At 41.4% G+C, this 17808-nt stretch overlaps 1 protein-coding gene across 1 annotated transcript in view; it reads right to left on the minus strand.

Annotated features, from left to right (window-relative positions):
- CACNA1D (calcium voltage-gated channel subunit alpha1 D) overlaps positions 1-17808 on the minus strand; it is a 344531-nt gene that overhangs the window by 220041 nt on the left and 106682 nt on the right.

Raw genomic sequence — 17808 nt, forward strand, 5'->3', positions numbered from 1 at the left:
CTCAAGATGGTCTCTCTCTTTGAATCTAAACAGCCGTTTTATGGCATTGGACATAATATTTAGAACAGTCAATACCACTGGCTATAATTAGATGGGAATTTCCTTGTTTTGACATTGCTTTGGAGACAAAGGTCCAAATTTATGTCCCAATTCTGCAAACTCTTGTGCATAACCTTAACTTTACATATGTGAGTTGTCCCATTAATGCCAGTGGGAATACTCAGAGACATAAAGTTAAGCACATGCCTAAGTGTTTGCAGGACTGGGTCCTTAGAGTGCTAATTAAAGAGGCATAACTTAGTTTCCCTTACATTCACCTAAACTCCATTAGAATCCATAAATCCTAACTGGTCCCACTCTATTGATGTGTAAAGGAGTCTGAGTTGCTGTACCTAAGGAGCAGGATGGCATCTGTTAAGGTGGCCCTTATCCTATTTTAATTTTATACCTTCTTACAACAGCAAGTAAGTTGCACATCATATCAGCATACCACATCAGCAGAATGGATGTAAGTTGGCCTAAACATAATATAAAGGAGTCTAAGTTAGTTTAAAGAAAAGGAGTACTTGTGGCACCTTAGAGACTAAAATTTATTTGAACATAAGCTTTTGTGAGCTACAGCTCACTTCATCGGATGCATTCAGTGGAAAAACACAATGGGGAGATTTATATACATAGAGAACATGAAACAATGGGTGTTACCATACACACTGTAACCAGAGTGATCACTTGAGGTGAGCTATTACCAGCAGGAGAGTGGGGGGAGAGGGGGAGAGGGAGGAACCTTTTGTAGTGATAATCAAGGTGGGCCATTTCCAGCAGTTGACAAGAATGTCTGAGGAACAGTGGGGGGCGGGGGGGATAAATATGGGGAAATAGTTTTACTTTGTGTAATGACCCATCCATTCCCAGTCTCTATTCAAGCCTAAGTTAATTGTATCCAGTTTGCAAATTAATTCCAATTCAGCAGTCTCTCGTTGGAGTCTATTTTTGAAGCTTTTTTGTTGAAGTATTGCCACTTTTAGGTCGCTAATCACCGTGACCAGAGAGATGGAAGTGTTCTCCAACTGGTTTTTGAATGTTATAATTCTTGACGTCTGATTTGTGTCCATTCATTCTTTTACGTAGAGACTGTCCAGTTTGACCAATGTACATGGCAGAGGGGCATTGCTGGCACATGATGGCATATATCACATTGGTAAATGTGCAGGTGAACGAGCCTCTGATATTGTGGCTGATGTGATTAGGCCCTATGATGGTGTCACATCAGCCACAATATCAGAGGCTCGTTCACCTGCACATTTACCAATGTGATATATGCCATCATGTGCCAGCAATGCCCCTCTGCCATGTACATTGGTCAAACTGGACAGTCTCTACGTAAAAGAATAAATTTAAACTGCTCAATAATGATTACATCCACTATCTATTCAAACATTACAGATAACACACACAAAGATATATATTATTATTAGCTATTTAGCACTCAGACACACACACAAATAAAAAGACAATCCCTGACCAAATAATTTCCAATCTAAAAGACAGACATTGGGAGGACACCCAGAGGAGTGGCTCATTTTAGGTGGTGGGGAATGGGGGATTGTCCCCTCTCATGGAAAACTGCTTGGAGTTGGGTGGGTTAAGGAACTCTGAGTTTCTCCTTGGATGACAGTCCCCAAATTGATCTGTCTGGAAAGGTAGGGGTGGCCTCTTCATCTCTGCAAAATGAGAAGGGCATTCCACTTCTCAAAATTCACCGCTGCAGGGGCCCCCCTGTCCTATATCATTACTGGAAGTATGGCTCAAGGAGATAAAGTGCCAGTGCTCCCTCCGCTGGCTGATGCCCCAGGTGCCCTGTGAAACCCTACTTGAGGGAGCTCTTGGGGGCACTGTACAAACATTGAATCACATAAGGCTGCATTAATTTTAGGGTGGTTTGGGGGTGCATAGGGAAGTTTATTCACATTCTCCCACCTCTCTTTCCCCTCCAGATTCCCTCCTCCTAAACCCTCTGTATGGTAGACCTCTGGTCCCTTTAAGACCCCTCTGCAGGATGTGGGGCAGAGGGGGAACATGCCACAGAGGAATCTTGCCTTCTCCTCCAATCCCTGTGCTCTCCACGCACATATCACAGAGAAATGATTATCCGCCTTTGGTTTTTATTTGTAAATGTTATTCCTGATTCCTTAATGCTGGGGTGAGGAGGGAACCTGGGGGTGAACAATGAGGATGCAATAGGGCTGTAGGAGGAAGCTGAAAGACTGGTGCATGGGATTGGGGATCAGTTCTTTACATAGAGACATAGTCTTACATGTTATCAATACTCCTGAAAAATACATTGTAAAAATACTGAAAATTTTAGGCAAAGCCTAATGTTTACACTCTCTACAAGAACAGCTATTAAGCAAAGCTGTGTCTTGGAGATAAAAAGGTAAATAATATAAGGGGGGAAAGGAAAGCAAAAAATATTATTGTTGGCATTTGTTACAGATGAAATAAATATTAGTAGCCCGAGTAGTAAGTAGAAAGGTGGAATAATAAGAGATGAAAAGTGTTGTCTAATACAATTTGAACAGCTTCTTTTTGTGGAGCTGCTTTACATAATGTATCAGTTGCTATGATTAGCAACTAGCAGCTACTGGCGGTCAGGAAATCCTGGTCTTCTAATGGGATGTTCCCTGTGATCTAAAAGACTTCTTCCATCTCTAAATTTTATTATGGTAGGGGCCTACTCCTAATATCAGTGAGCTACAAGACTCTCATGGACTTCAATGGGAGCAGAATAAAATGAAAAAGGTGCTTTTAGGTATATTCAAAATAAAATCATGACTAATTTACATAATTATATTTTTGCCTTCTTCACTTCTTTTAATTATTCTTTACATCCACCTGGCTTCCATGGGAGCAGGAGGCATACAAGGTGTCATAAATATAAAGGGAAGGGTAAACACCTTGAAATCCCTCCTGGCCAGAGGAAAAACCCTTTCACCTGTAAAGGGTTAAGAAGCTAAGATAACCTCGCTGGCACCTGACCAAAATGACCAATGAGGAGACAAGATACTTTCAAAGTATCTTGGGGGGAGGGAAGAAACAAAGGGTCTCTCTGTCTATGTGATGCTTTTGCTGGGACCAGAGCAGGAATGCAGGTCAGAACTCCTGTAAAGAGTTAGTAAGCAATCTAGTAAGATATGCGTTAGATTCTGCTTTGTTTAAATGGCTGATAAAATAAACTATGCTGAATGGAATGTATATTCCTGTTTTTGTGTCTTTTTGTAACTTAAGGTTTTGCCTAGAGGGATTCTCTATGTTCTGAATGATTACCCTGTAAGGTATTTCCATCCTGATTTTACAGAGGTGACTCTTTTACTTTTTCTTTAATTAAAATTTTTCTTTGAAGAACCTGATTGCTTTTCATTGTTCTTAAGATCCAAGGGTTGGGTCTGTGTTCACCTATGCAAATTGGTGAGGATTTTTATCAAGCCTTCACCAGGAAAGGGGGTGTAGTGCTAGGGGGGATTTTGGAGGGGGAGACGTTTCCAAGTGGGCACTTCCCCTGTTATTATTGTTAGACACTTTGGTGGTGGCAGCGTTTAACCTAAGCTGGTAAAAATAAGCTTAGGGGGTCTTTCATGCAGGTCTCCACATCTGTACCCTTGTTCAGAGTGGGAAGGAACCTTGACACAAGGTAAAGGGAAACAAAATTTGTGCAAGGATCTACTTTGTGGAGTTTGGGCTTTTATGAACCTCACAAATTCTTACAGATTTGCAAATCTTCCTCCCTCCCCTCACCCCTTAAGTGAGCATGATAGTCTCAGGGGTTATGTTTTTAGAAGTGTTTCTAGCTCACCTAAAATCTGTTCTGTATATTGGAGCTAGAAGAACTACTTACAATCTAGGCTAGCATAAGTGGAAGCAGAAATCACCCACAAGTCCTCTCCTGGAGATTCCCTTGTTGGAGGGACTCTGTAGGAGGCATAGAGTTAATTTAAGCAGCTTCCACACCGCCCTTCACACATCTCCTAGTTCAGGTGGCATGTTGGGGCAAGGAAGAAGGGTAGCCCGAGTGTGCTACACTCCAGCTATTCACAGCTGGCATATGGTCCTTGTGTACCAATATCAGATGGCTCAAGTTACAGCAGTCCTCGGGCTGCTCTAAACACATGCCAGGGCCATAGCAAGCTCTCTTACAGCTCCCCTACTCTGCTGCATCCAGCACAAGCTGAGCGTAATAGAGAACTTCACCCATTGTATTTATTTTGTTTATTCTCCCCCCCCCCCCGCTCCCATTTGTTACCACAATGTCATCTAGTAATGTTTGAGTAGAACATATAAATGCAAGCTTTTCTAGTAGGTCTTCAATCAGGCAAAATAAATTGATGCTTCTCTGCTGGGTTCACAGGTTTTAAAAGAAAACAAGGACTTGAAAAACTTGAATCAATAATTATATTAAATCAAGGAGTGGATTCTACGAACCCTTACCCACATGAACAGAACTCATAATCTGACTGTAAACTCAAAAATAAATCATACTGAAATAAAAATCAGTTGTACCTAATTCTACATTTATTCTCACACCAGAATTATTATATTATTTAAACCATAAACTATAGAAAGACCATAAATATTTTTCTGCTCATCCATTTTATATTTTCATAAGCAATGTTGATATGCAAGTTCTAAGTTTCTGTGTGTTTATTCATTAGTTTTTCAAAGCATTTACGTGGACAAAAAATGCTAAATTCATTTTATGATGCTCTATGACATTTTTCATAGTTTTATATTTTCAGAATTTAAGGCTAGAAGGTACCATTATATCATCTAATCTGATATAATCCTGAATATCGCAGGCCATTAAATGTCACCCAGTTACCTCTATATTGAGCCCATTTGTTTTACTTAGACTAAAGCATTTCCATTCTCAGAAGACAAACCTGTTGTGTGACATGCAGAGAACTGGTAAGACTGAGGTGCCACCAGTACCTTTGCAATGGCAAGGAATTGATTAGATGAGCTATGCCCAGGTGATCCTAGCAAGTGATTCATTCTCCATGATGCAGAGGAAAATGAAAAAAAAAAACATAGTCCCTGCCAACCTGACCTGGGAAATAATTCCTTTCTGATCCCAAATCTGGCACTCAGTTTCAATCTGAGCACATGAGCAAGACACTCCACTCAGATGTCTAAGACGGAGGATTCTCTGTAACATCTCAGAGCACTTGTCTATCCCATCCATCGTCACATCTCCATTTGTGGCCAATCTCTGATGCTTCAGAGGCAAGTGAAAAAAACAGCCCAGAATACATCTGGCTAATTATGCGTCAGGGAAAAAACTCCTTCCTGACCTCAGTAGACTACTGGCTGAATCATGAGATTTTATTATAGTCATTGTCTTAATGCAGAGCTGCAAGTGTAACGAGCATACTAAAGGAAATGCAGAATTTCCTGCTCTCCCCATAGCCCATGAAGGAATGTGATGCTGATAGGCCAGCTCAGGTCAGAGCAAGAGGCCAATTAATTTGTGTGTGAATATCAAAGCAATGTTAAGAGTACTAATTCACTCAAGCAATAATTTAGTTCAAAAGAAATGTGAATGATATTGTCTTCACTTACCTGTAACTTGTCAATTGCCCTTGATTTACATTATGTATATCCCTGTACTTATTTAACCCTAGATCTTAAGTGTAGGAAGCAGCCAATCCGGGGCCATCTGGCTCATATAAAAAGAGCTGCAGTGCAGAACAGAGTCAGTCACTGCTGGCAGCTCAAGGAGTGAGGACTATGTCTCTAGTCGGCTGAGAGACCTGCGGCACCTTGGACAGAGAAACTGCTGGCAGGGATGGGATAGAGTGGGAGGAGGCAAGAGGGAGCTTCTGGCTGGTTTCTGCAACTGGGTAATTGAATGCCCTGAGGTAGGGGGCGAAGAAGGTGCTGGGGCTGTGGGGAAGTGGCCCAGGGAGACGTAGCAGCATTGGGAGAAGTTAGTCACAGCAAGAGGCTGCTATCTATAGGGTCCCTGGGTCGGGATCTGGAGACATAGGCGGGCCTGTGTACCCCATACTTGCCATTGATGAAGTGGCTGGATTTTTGGACAGTGATACTCTTCCCCCCCCCCACCAGTCCCCCGAAGCGGGAAATACAGAGCAACCTAGCTGGAAGACTGTCATGAAGAGGACATGGTGGTTCATGAGGCTGAGAGAGAGGCTGCAGACCAGTCAAAATGATGGGGGCATCAGCCTCCTGATAATCCCCAGAGTGACCAGGAAGAGGCATCAGCCCAGCAGTGAGAGGTGCACCCCGTGAGAGAAGTAAATGAACATGTGGGTTGTAGTGGAGTCAGCCACCTTTCATGAACTCCCCCAAGGCCAGGGGTGGCTCTGCAATGCCCTGCTAACAATTTCTCTCTCAAAGAGCTTCTTACATTCCTCAGAGGCTCCTCTTGTGCATTCACCACCACTTCTTGGGGGACTGACTTTATTCACATAAACAAAGCTCCAAAACAAAACTCAAAGACCCCAAATACAGTCCATCAGTTTTACCCTCTTGTTGCATCACTCCCAGGCTTTTCCTACCTGTAGTCTCAGTAGAGAAACCCCACATCCCAGGTCTTTCCGCTGGAGCTCGCTCACTCCCAGTAGCCTCTGATTCACCCTACTACCAGGCCTTCCAAATCCCCCAATATCAATATCATCCCTGCAGGAGCCTCTCTTACTTCTGCAGTTTCCTGAGCTTGCCCCCTTCTCTGCAGCCACCTGCTGCCCTTTATACAGAATTATCTGATCCAACTCAGATATGCCTCTTTAGTAATCAGGGTTGGCTAGCCCCAGGCCCTCCAGCCCTGAAGGGGCAATTCACCCTGTTACAGATTCCAAGGCCACAAGTATCCACTACAACCATCTTCTAGCCCAAACCGTGTACAGAACGGCTGGAGAATTTCTCTTGGAAGCTTGATTAAAGCATATCTTTTGGTATATCTAATCTCATTTTTAAAAACTCCGAGCAATCACCTCCCCAATAAACTGTTCCAATGTTTACCTGCAATCCTTGCTAAGATATTGCATCTTATTTCAAAGCTGAATTTGTCTAACTTCAGTTTCCAGCCACTGGCTCTTGTTATTCCTCTGTCAGCAAGACTGAAAAGCCCCCACTATAAGATGTCTTTGCCATGTGTAAGTACCTATACCCAGTTATCAAGTCACCTCTTAACCTTCTTTTCGATAAGCTAAATAAGTTGATCTCCTTAAGTCTCACACCGTAAGGCTTTTTTTTCCAGCCCTTGGATCAATTTTATGTCCATCCTTTGAACTCTCTCTAGTATTTACACCCCCTTGAATCGTGGACACCAGAATTGGACACAGAATTCTAGCAGCAGTTTTACCAATGCTGTGTATAGAGGGCGGATCACTTCCCTACTTCTGGTTGACATTCCCCTTTTTATAAATCCAACTACTGCATTTGCCCTTTTTGCCCAGTACTACACTAAGAGCTCATGTTAAGGGGATTAACTAGGATGACCCCTAAATCCTTCTCTGAGTCATTGATTTCCAAGTCAGTTTTCCATCCTGTAGAAATAGCCTTCATTGTTTGTTCTCAGATGTATTACCTTGCATTTGTCTGTATTAAAATGCATGGTGTTGTATTATGACCGTTTAACCTGGTGATTCAGCTCACTCTGTAACAGTAATCTGTCCTCCTCATTATTTCCTATCCTCCCAGTCTTTGTGTTCTCTGCAAACTTTATCAGCAAAGATTTTTATATCATCATCTGGATCGTTGATAAAAATATTAAATATCACTGGACCAATCCCTGGGGAAGCCCGCTGGAAACCATCTACTTAGTGATATCTGCCCATTAACAACTGCATTTTGAGACCTGTCAATGAGCCAGTTACTAATCAATCTAATCTGTGCTCTGTTAGTTCCATATCCAGTTTTATAATCAAAATGTCATGTGGCACTAAGTGAAATGCCTTGGAGAAAGCAAAGTATGGTATATCAGCACAGATGCCTTTATCAACTAGACCTGTACTCCTGTTAAAAAAAGATAATAAATTTGTTTAATAAGACTACCTCCCACAGAACCATGATGACTGGCATTAATTGTATTTTTAGCCTCTAATTCTTTATTGATAGAGTCCCAAATTAACAGTGCCATTATTTTACCCAGAATCAGCATCAGGCAAATTGGTGTGTTGTTCTCCAGGTCACCCCTTTTATGCTTTTCAAATATTGATCTAGGTTGGCAGTCCTCCAATACTTTGGAATTTCCCCTGTTTTACAAGATTTGTGAAAAATTAAAGTCAGTGATTCAGAGAGTGCCTCAGCTAGTTCCTTTAAGATCTTTGGGTGTACATTACCCAGACATGTGGATTTGTACATGTTTAATTTTAGCAGATGTTGCCTCACATCCTACTTTCTTACAGATGGTAAACTTTCTATTCCATCCACAACATTATATGAAAGGTTTACAGATGAAATGCACTATATAAGAACTAGAATTATTAGTTATTATTATTATATGGGATGGATACATTCCAAATTCAGAACAGAAATATCTATTCATCATTTCTGCTTTTTCTCCATCACTTTTTAAAATGTTACCATCTGCAACTATCAATGGAGTTTTACCTGACCTAGGTTAGTTTTATTTTTGTTCTTAATGTTTAAAAAATGCCGCCTTCTTTTTTTTTTTTTTTTTTTTACCTACTGGCCACTGTTATTTCATTGATTCCTTTACCTAGCCTTACCAGTCACCTACATCTTTTAACTTGTAATTTATATTCTTTGCCATTTACTTCCCTTCTTTTCCACTCTATATATTAGTTTTATTGCTGTTTCCACTTCTCTTTTTTACATTTATCTTGCCCAGCATAATTTTTTTTCATGTTTGTGGAATTGTATTTTGGGGGAATCCAGTAGGATATCCTTGAACTATTCCCAGTTTTTATTAACTCTTCCTACTTTAAATTTATGTTCTCAGTCAGTTATGCCTTCTCTTCACTTTTTTACTATTGAAGAACTAAGTCAATACTTCTGAGAAAGAATTAGTTTCTAATGGGACAGTCATTGGGATATCCAGGAACCATTTGATGTAGAGCCTTATTGCCCCTGAGAATCTTAGAAAGGGTGAACCTGCACAGGGACTCCTGAAGGGCCCAGGGCAGGATGATGCAGCTGAGGCACCACTCCACTCTTCTCCATGCCACCACCCTGTATTTACCAGGTCTTAGTTTCCTCTATTTAGGAAGGCAGAAAGGATGATCTAGCCCAGTGACATTGCAGCACCTGGTGAGGGATTGTTCAAACAGAGAGTTAAGAAGCAGGTCTGGGCCCAGGAGACTCCACACAGCTGCATCTGCTGGCAACTGAGGTGGAGCTTAAAAGGGACCAGTACAGTTCAGTCAGGGCAGTCGGTGCAATGGAGCAGGCTTGCACTGGTAGCTCTTGTAGGGATACAACAGGTGTCCTATGCTGCCTGGAGCATATCTTAATACAGAGCTGCAGGCCATCACAGAAGAGACAGCAGAGCACCTGTGAGTGAGGGGGAAGAACCTCCAAACCCCTTTCATTTGAGTATATGTTACAAGTCAATAGCCAGGACCCCTTTGGGCCTCTGCAGGAGCAAGGGTACAATAGGAAGTACCAGGGAGCAGGGACTGCTCAGGCTGCACACCTGAACTAAGTGGAGCCAGAGAGCCCAGGTTCCCCTACTGCCAACTCAAGCTACTTGGTGCTACCACTGATTGTGGACTTAAGCTACTTGGTGCTATCATTACCCTGCAGATTTGAGCCACTAGGCACTTCTGATGATTGCAGACTCAAGTCACTAAGTGCTATTGCCAAACTACAGACTTGAGCCACAAGGGGGTATGATGAGCTAGAGCACCACCCACTTGGGGACCCCCACATCACACACCTACAGTAGAGGAAGCTGCTTTACTTATACAGCCTTATGAGGCCAACAATGGTTGCAAGACAAACTCAGAATTTCTGAACTTGGTTCCTGTAAGGTAAATATAATAGGAAATAATTTTCAAAACATATTTATCATTAACACTGGGTCTTTGAGTGTCACTGCTCTGACTTGCACTGAGGGATGAAGCAACTTCCAGCTGCTCTAAGACTACGAGGGAGGGTATGTTAATGCTATTCTCTTGCTTTCACACACACACACACACACACACACACACACACACACACACACACCACATGAGCATCCAGCTTCTTATCTTTATCCATTAATCAAGAGGAAATTAGACAATACCACCTGTACAGCTTCCATATTAGACACAGGTTTAAAGCCAAAATCAAATATAGGGATACTTGACAATCCTTCTTTGTAACATCCTTCTTTGTAACACCCCTCAAAAATGGAATATTTAAGACATGGTGATAGTTGGAAAGCTTGTCCATGTCAAGAGATGGTGTCTTGAGCAAAAGACCGAACAATTGCTTCATTAACTATTATTAGTATTATCACTGTTATTACTTTAACCAGAAAAACTTGACACCCAGCCCTCCCTCCCTCTAGGAGGCACTGGTAGTCATCAGAACACCTCTCCGCCTTTTGCCAACCAGTGTGGACATAGATCTAAACCACGCTTTTTAACCCATCCATCTTTATAGCCCAAACATCCCAGAACATAATGACAGATTAAAAAGGAAGTCTATAGATCTTACCCTTTAGAAGGCACTCAACCAGAATTAATGTGTCAATTAGATAAATATTTTATCTGCTTTCCTCTCTGATCACTAAAGACCTGCATAAAACTCCATCTTCTTATCTTGCTGGTATTACAAAGATCTTCAAATGAACACTTGTGCCATGAGATATGTAAGTGACATTTTAGAAATATGATAAATAAATGAATACATAATCTCTGGGCCACCAAAAGCCATGAGAAAGAGAAACTATGTTGAATAAGAATTGAGATGAGTGACCTCATTCTACCTAACATCTAGAATCACAAAGAAAGAATTGATGACTGTAGATATAAAGAACAATTGGGTCATAAACATATTTAAAAGACATATGGGCCATAAATAAACCCATGTTATCTAGGGGCCCAATCCTATTCCTACTGAAGTTAATGAGAGTCAGGCTACTGACTATAGTTACAGCAAAACTAGTTCCAGTCTCCTTACCAACGGCCCAGTCCTGCAAAGGTGCCTAGCACTTTGCCAGTGTTGTTCAGTGCCTTGAACCCATTTGCTCAACAGAATGAGATTTAAAAGAATCTTACTTCTTTCCATATTAAACACTGCAGATGCTGTACTGAAGACAAATATATATATAAAATTTCCCTCCATCCTATGTACAAATATTGTGAAACACAATGGAATTAATTAGGAGGTTTTAAAAGGAAAAACAACATAACCAAACATCAGAGGGGTAGTCGTGTTAGTCTGGATCTGTAAAAGTGGCAAAGAGTCCTGTGGCACCTTATAGACCAACAGACGTATTGGAGCACAAGCTTTCGTGGGTGAATGCCCACTTCGTTGGATACATGTGACCAAACAGTATCCCAGAAGCTTAAAGCAACAAAAAAGCAGCAGCTGAACAGGAGTGATTAGATACAACATGGTCCTTCAGAGAATGGGAGAGACTAATGAACTCCATTTCAATATCAACTTAATTTATATCGATCGTGTATTACAAAACAAATGTTACCCTCAGACATCTTTAGCACTTAATGATTTCAGTGAAGACATTAAACCTTCATTTTCTTAGTAGAGAAATATGTTTGCTTTCTTCTTTTGAGTAAATCAGCTTAGTAGAAACTCAGTTGCGCAGGAAGAAATATTTTTTTTAACCCAGCCAGATGGTGCACATTAGTCATCATTTATTATCTTTAAATTTTCACAATCTCTGAATAAAATATGCAAAGCAATTGCAATATGCAGTAAAATAATACACTGAAACTCAGAGCTTAACTTAAGAAGTTTCACAAGAAAATTGTTTCAAAATAAAAAAAATTAGTTTGGAAAAATCTTAATTTAACATGTTTGCACTCGAAGAGTTTTCTCAGATTCTCTGCTCCCTGGGCACCTTAGAGCTTGATTTGTTCTGAATTGGGAAAAAATTGCTTCTGCATTCATCCAGTAACACTTTTTGATATCCATGAAGCAGAATGGGAACTGATTTTGGGATGAAGTGATTCATTAAAGTGAAGTAACCAGGTTCAACTTTCTGCAGTACAGACATTTGCAAAGGAAAACAGATGCTGTGGTATGCTTGATTTTTGGATTAATAAATCAATCACATACTTTTAAACTAGTCAGTGATCTTCCACTGTGTTGACAATGCATAAGGCCACTCATCTTTTTGATAAATACAGTCCATCATTTCAAATTCTATTTTGTTTACTCTAAGAGAAGAGACAATTATGTTTTGAAGTTCAAAACGTAATAAAATCATTAGTTTTTTGATATGTGCTTTCAGATCTCTCCAGCCATTTAAGTGCTGCATAAGAGCAATACATGAAAGAGAAAAGGAAAGGGAAACTAGCCATTTCCACACTTGGAACATGACTTTTTTATATTGGTAAAAGATGATAAAACTAATTCTCTCAAAATTTGGTGATTAATGTAGAAAATTAAATTAAAAACACTAAAATCTGGGCTTTCCATTTGTGAGAAAGAAAACTGAATTACAGCTCTATTTTGTTTGTTCCTTTCATTCTGTTTAAATACTGTTTACTTCCTGATTTCTATTTAGAGATGGCTCTAAACCAAAACACCATATCTGTACCTCCCCAACAATTTTGATAAGATACTGTATGTACTGTCTCTTTAGATCAGTAGCAGGAAGCCAAGTAGGAAATAACAGAAGATCTGCAGTGAAACAGAGAGAAGCAGAGAAACTTATGGAATGGTTACTTACTTTACAGTGACAGTGGTTCTTTGATATGGACATGAATCCATGGACATGGATTCCATTCTTGATGTGCATGTACCCCATGTGCATGAGATTGAATTATTTTCAGCCCACAGTGTCTGTTGGGGCCATACCTGAACACTAAATGTCCTTGTGCACCTGTGTGACAGGGTATACAAACCCCGCACTGGAGAGAAAGGAGTTAAAGAGCTACTTTGGGCCCTGGCAGCCCCATACAGCCACACCTACAAAGCATGTGCAGGCTGGCGCAGTAGTTTAAAAGGAGAGCAAAGCAGCTCGTTAGCAGGCAGCTAGTGGAGGTGAACAGATGTACACCGTTAGTGTCTCAAAGGGAGCACCAAGAGAGGTCCAGTTGCCTGGTGCCCCTGATTGTTGAGAGGCTACCTGACCTGAGAAGGGGGAAAAGACTCTGGAGACTTGCAAGGTCTGGAATTTATCCTTTATTAATTTTGTTTATATGTCTTTGCATTGCCTTTTTGTGTAAGGAGTCTGTAGGAAGCAACCTAGGGAAGCAGTGGTACAGCACCTTTGTGGGTGCAGAATCTTGGAGCCCACCACATGGTCCTTGAATGGAATCTGGTGGACAATGTGGGCCCAGGTTTCCCTGTCAACCCTCAGATGGAGCTGAAATTGAAAGCCTATCCAGTTACAGGGGAATATGGACCAGGAAGACCTTATAACCCAGAGGCTCAGGACTCTGGGACCTTGGCCTGGTGAGGCTGGAACTCTTTGCTTGACAATGAATCTATCTTTTGTAAGACTCTTTCTATAACCTGAGGGGGTGGACACAATTATTGGCCTGGCTGGAGGGCTGTGTCACTGAAGGGACAGACCACTGTGGCACTGGAGAGACTGTCAGCAAGGGGTCCCAGACTTGGAGAGAGCTGCTACACCACACCTTGCCACAAAGAGGCACTCCTGCAATGAGTGTCTCCCTTATCACCCCTCTCCCAAAGGGCAGAAAAGGCTGAGCAGGACCAACTACCACTAAGTTCCTTCACCAATACAGAATCCAAGAGCAGTTGGACTCTGCAGTACTGGGAAAGAAGGATAGGATCTATGTGGTCAACACATCTTGAAGAACCACAGTTACTCTAAGGTAAATAACCATTCTTTCTTGGAGTGGTGTGGCTCTAAGAGATCCTTCATTGTTTTGACCTCTCCTAGACAGCGCCACTACCAGAGATCCCAATACCGGCTGGTAATAAAAATATTGAAATCCCTTGAAAGGGAGCTGGTACCTTCTGTCTGCTCAGTTGGATGTGGCCAGTATTAATATTGGTGTATCCCATAGTTCCTTTGCAGACTCCATCAGGCCTTCATTTAATGGCATGGCAAACTTACTTGGCAAAAATGAATGCAAGACACCCAGGAACTTGTGGGACTTCTTTTGCATCACTGTACTAGGGGTATATCCAGAGTTTCTACCATGCATTTGCTCAGGCCCTGGAATGCCTTAAAATCATCCACTGAGGCAAGTGTAGAGGGGCTTACTGCCTCACCAGGACAGGATGAGTATATTGCAGCAGTGACCTGTTGTTCTTTCTCTTGTGGTTGTTCTTTCCTCCTCTCTTTCCAGGATCTGAGGCTGCAGTAATTGACCTGACTAGGGTGATCTATAATGCTGCTTTGGTGAGGGAGAGCTAGTCCTGGAAGCAGCAGATGATGCAGGCTTGCATGAATATGGCTACACACCCCAGAGCATCCAGTAGGCCAAGGGTTGTTTGGGATACAAGTCCTCAAGTAAGGAATACATTGGCGGTTTCAGGAGGGATATCCCTTACAAGTCCCAAGTCTTTTCCTGCTACCCCTTATAGAATCCCACATAGAGCTTCTTCCAGGCTCCCACTGTGGAACTTATAAGGAACATCCAGCCTGGAACCCCCTTTGTATTCCTTACTTGAGGACTTGTATCCCAAACAATCCTTGGCCTACTGGATGCTCTGGGGTGTGCAGCCATAGTCACGCAAGGAGCTACCCCAGGAGGGGAAGAAGGAGATGACTCCCTGCTGTGCCTAGATGGCAATGAGGAGAAGCAATACACTTCCTCCAAGAGAGGGGCATTCCCTCAGGAGATGAAATTGGCCCTGGAGATAGCTCCTTGACTTGACACACCACAATTTCAATAGTTGATGGCTTAGATATCACCACCCTCAACCTCTCTAGGAGATGTGATTCCAGTACCAGGATCCAGTTAAATCACTCAGTACAGTGTATGCTCTGGGTACCAAAACGGCTGCTACCAATGTACTGTGTACTAAGGAACACAGTTCTGAAGTGACTGGCATGGTGGTGGTAGGTACCAAGACACCCAGTTCTGAAGTAGGTAATGTAAGTTTCAATATCAACAGAAACATTGTCTGTAAGGCTTACTGGGTGCTGCTGGTGTTCTCTCAGTAGTCAGTATTGGGGCACCCAAGGGGCCTTCTCAGGATTTTGCTCCTTTGGAGGCTGAGCCTGAGATGAGTCAAAAGTGTGATGACTCTTTTGTCTTCACTTGCTAGACACTGGAGAAGGTGACCTGAACCTTGACTCATCTGTGGAGCAGAGCTCCTTTCTGCTCCTGTCAGAGGACATCAATTCTGAAATGTAGGCAGATGACTAGGGCTTCTTAGCAGAGGTGGCCTGCGAGCTCAGGGTAGGATCTCAGCTCACCCTCACCTAGAGAGGGACTGACTGGTGGACTGTGGTATAGCTCAGTCCTTCCTTTGGTGTCCAAGGAGGGTTGCATTGAGCTGTCAAGGAGGAACTACTTTAGGCCGCCTTCTTTAGCTTTATGATTTTTCTTAGAAAAAGGAGTGACAAGAAACATCGCTCTGGGATATGTCCTTCTCCTCGGCAGAACAGAGGAGTGCCCATCTATTTGGACACTAGCAGTGCCCATCATTTATCAGGATTGAAGCTTCAATGTGAGGGGCAGGTTTTGAACCCTCCAGATTTAGCTTTTGCCACATTGCTAATGCCCCTTCACAGTGGCTTGATGTTGCCCCAAACTGAAACTTAAGTAAGAAAACACTTGTATATTTCTTTTTAGCAAATGGGTAATAGCTATCTAACGAACAGTAACATAGTGTTCAGAGAAGACAGTGGTCACTGAAGGAGTTCTGTCTTGCTGCCTCAGATGGCAAGAAAGAAATTAGATGGTTGGGTGCAAAGACATTTAGAATGCTGGCATAACCCTAACATGCACTGCTGGCCCAAAGGAATCTGAATTTGTGCACATGGGGCACGTGCAAACCAAGAGTGGAATCCACATGAACAATCATGTTAAGAATAATTTTTCCCCATTCTAAGATCCTTGTTTAGTGGAAGCAGAAAATAAGTCTTGTAATTCTTTAGCGTTGTCACATGACTTGTCCAAAACATCGCGGCTCAAGTTTGGCTCTAATTACTTTTAAATTTGCTGTACATTTTACATCACTAACATTCTATAATACAGTTTTCAATAAATGTGTATCATGGATGATGCCAAATTATTTCACAGGAAGTGAATTCACATTCCTTACAGTCGTGCAGAAAAAATTATTACAGAAAAGTCATTAACATACTGTAGCACACTAAACATAAATGAGAAGTTTAATTTGAGCAGGTATGAACCATGAATTTACAATCAAACTATCAGGTGCATTTCAAAGAAAAGGGTGCGCAGTAGGACATGTGTCAAACAAAGACTGGATATAGCAAATGAACAATGGATGTGTAAGCTAAGTACTGAACAGGAATTAAAGCCTGATCCTGCACCAATAAAATCAGTGGGAATTGGATTGGGCCCTAAATTCCCTTCCTGACCAAAACAGTCTGAATTAGCATCTGAAAGAACTTATTGTGTCACTCAAACAATATCTCATTTGTCAAAGACAGTTTTTAGATATTTAACTGAGATGCAGTAACAAGTCTCTATGCTTTCATCTCACAGAAATCCTGACACACTCTCTGGATGTAACTATGATAGCCAGAGAAAGATGAATAAGATTACCTTGTAGCACTGTGATTGCTTTTCTTCATTATTTCTTGTAGCGGCTTCCGCTAAGTAAGCTGTAGACCTTTGTGAAGAATGGAGAGCTAAGGGTCTATATGTTTTTTTTAATTATTTCACTTTAATGTGTTTTGTACATTATTATATTTTGTAAATAACACATTTATGAATACATAATTAGGCACCCAAATTCTACCTATAAAATAAACATTGAACAAGCAAACAAGTACATTTTGCATATTACATTTATATAACCAAAATGGATACTTGCATGTGTTTATGCCTGTTTTGTGCACACAAATGCATCACTTGCTATATATGCATCTCTGTATTTTCCATCTGTAGTATTATTAGGTAAAATCCCAAAGTCCTAAATAAATGTTCACTCATTCCTTACTTAAGCAAAACTCTCCATGAAGTCATTGGGAGCTTTGAGCAAGGACTGTTGTGATAACTGGGCCTATACATTTACCCTAATTGTAAGCTCAATTGTAAAAAGTGAGTCACAATGACATTTACATAAAATTTCTTCTGAAAAGATGTAAGGAGACAAAGACAATTTATTTAAACAGCGAGAGTTTTACTGATACCACTCAAGGACTGTGTTAAGATTATGACAGATAAACAAGAGGAACAGAAATCAATGAACCAAAATTAATGTGTCAGAAATTTAGCCCTATTGGTGGTCAAAATAATGAGAGGATGGACTATTCCATCCAACACTCCATTTTGGGGTTCTTAAAAAGAAAAGACTTTTAGGAAAAATTAGTAGAAGAAGCAGCTGTCTGCCAAAAACTCTTGTAGAGAATTTTATCATCATGGCTGCCACTCCCACTGCCTCTTGGGATCCCAGACTTCCTGTGTTCTAATCCTGATAGATGCCTTGACCAGACCAGGTTAGAGAGAGGGACCCAGATGGCACCACCACCTCCAC

Source organism: Dermochelys coriacea, chromosome 7 (genome assembly GCF_009764565.3).
Source record: "Dermochelys coriacea isolate rDerCor1 chromosome 7, rDerCor1.pri.v4, whole genome shotgun sequence".
Classification (NCBI taxonomy): domain Eukaryota; kingdom Metazoa; phylum Chordata; order Testudines; family Dermochelyidae; genus Dermochelys; species Dermochelys coriacea.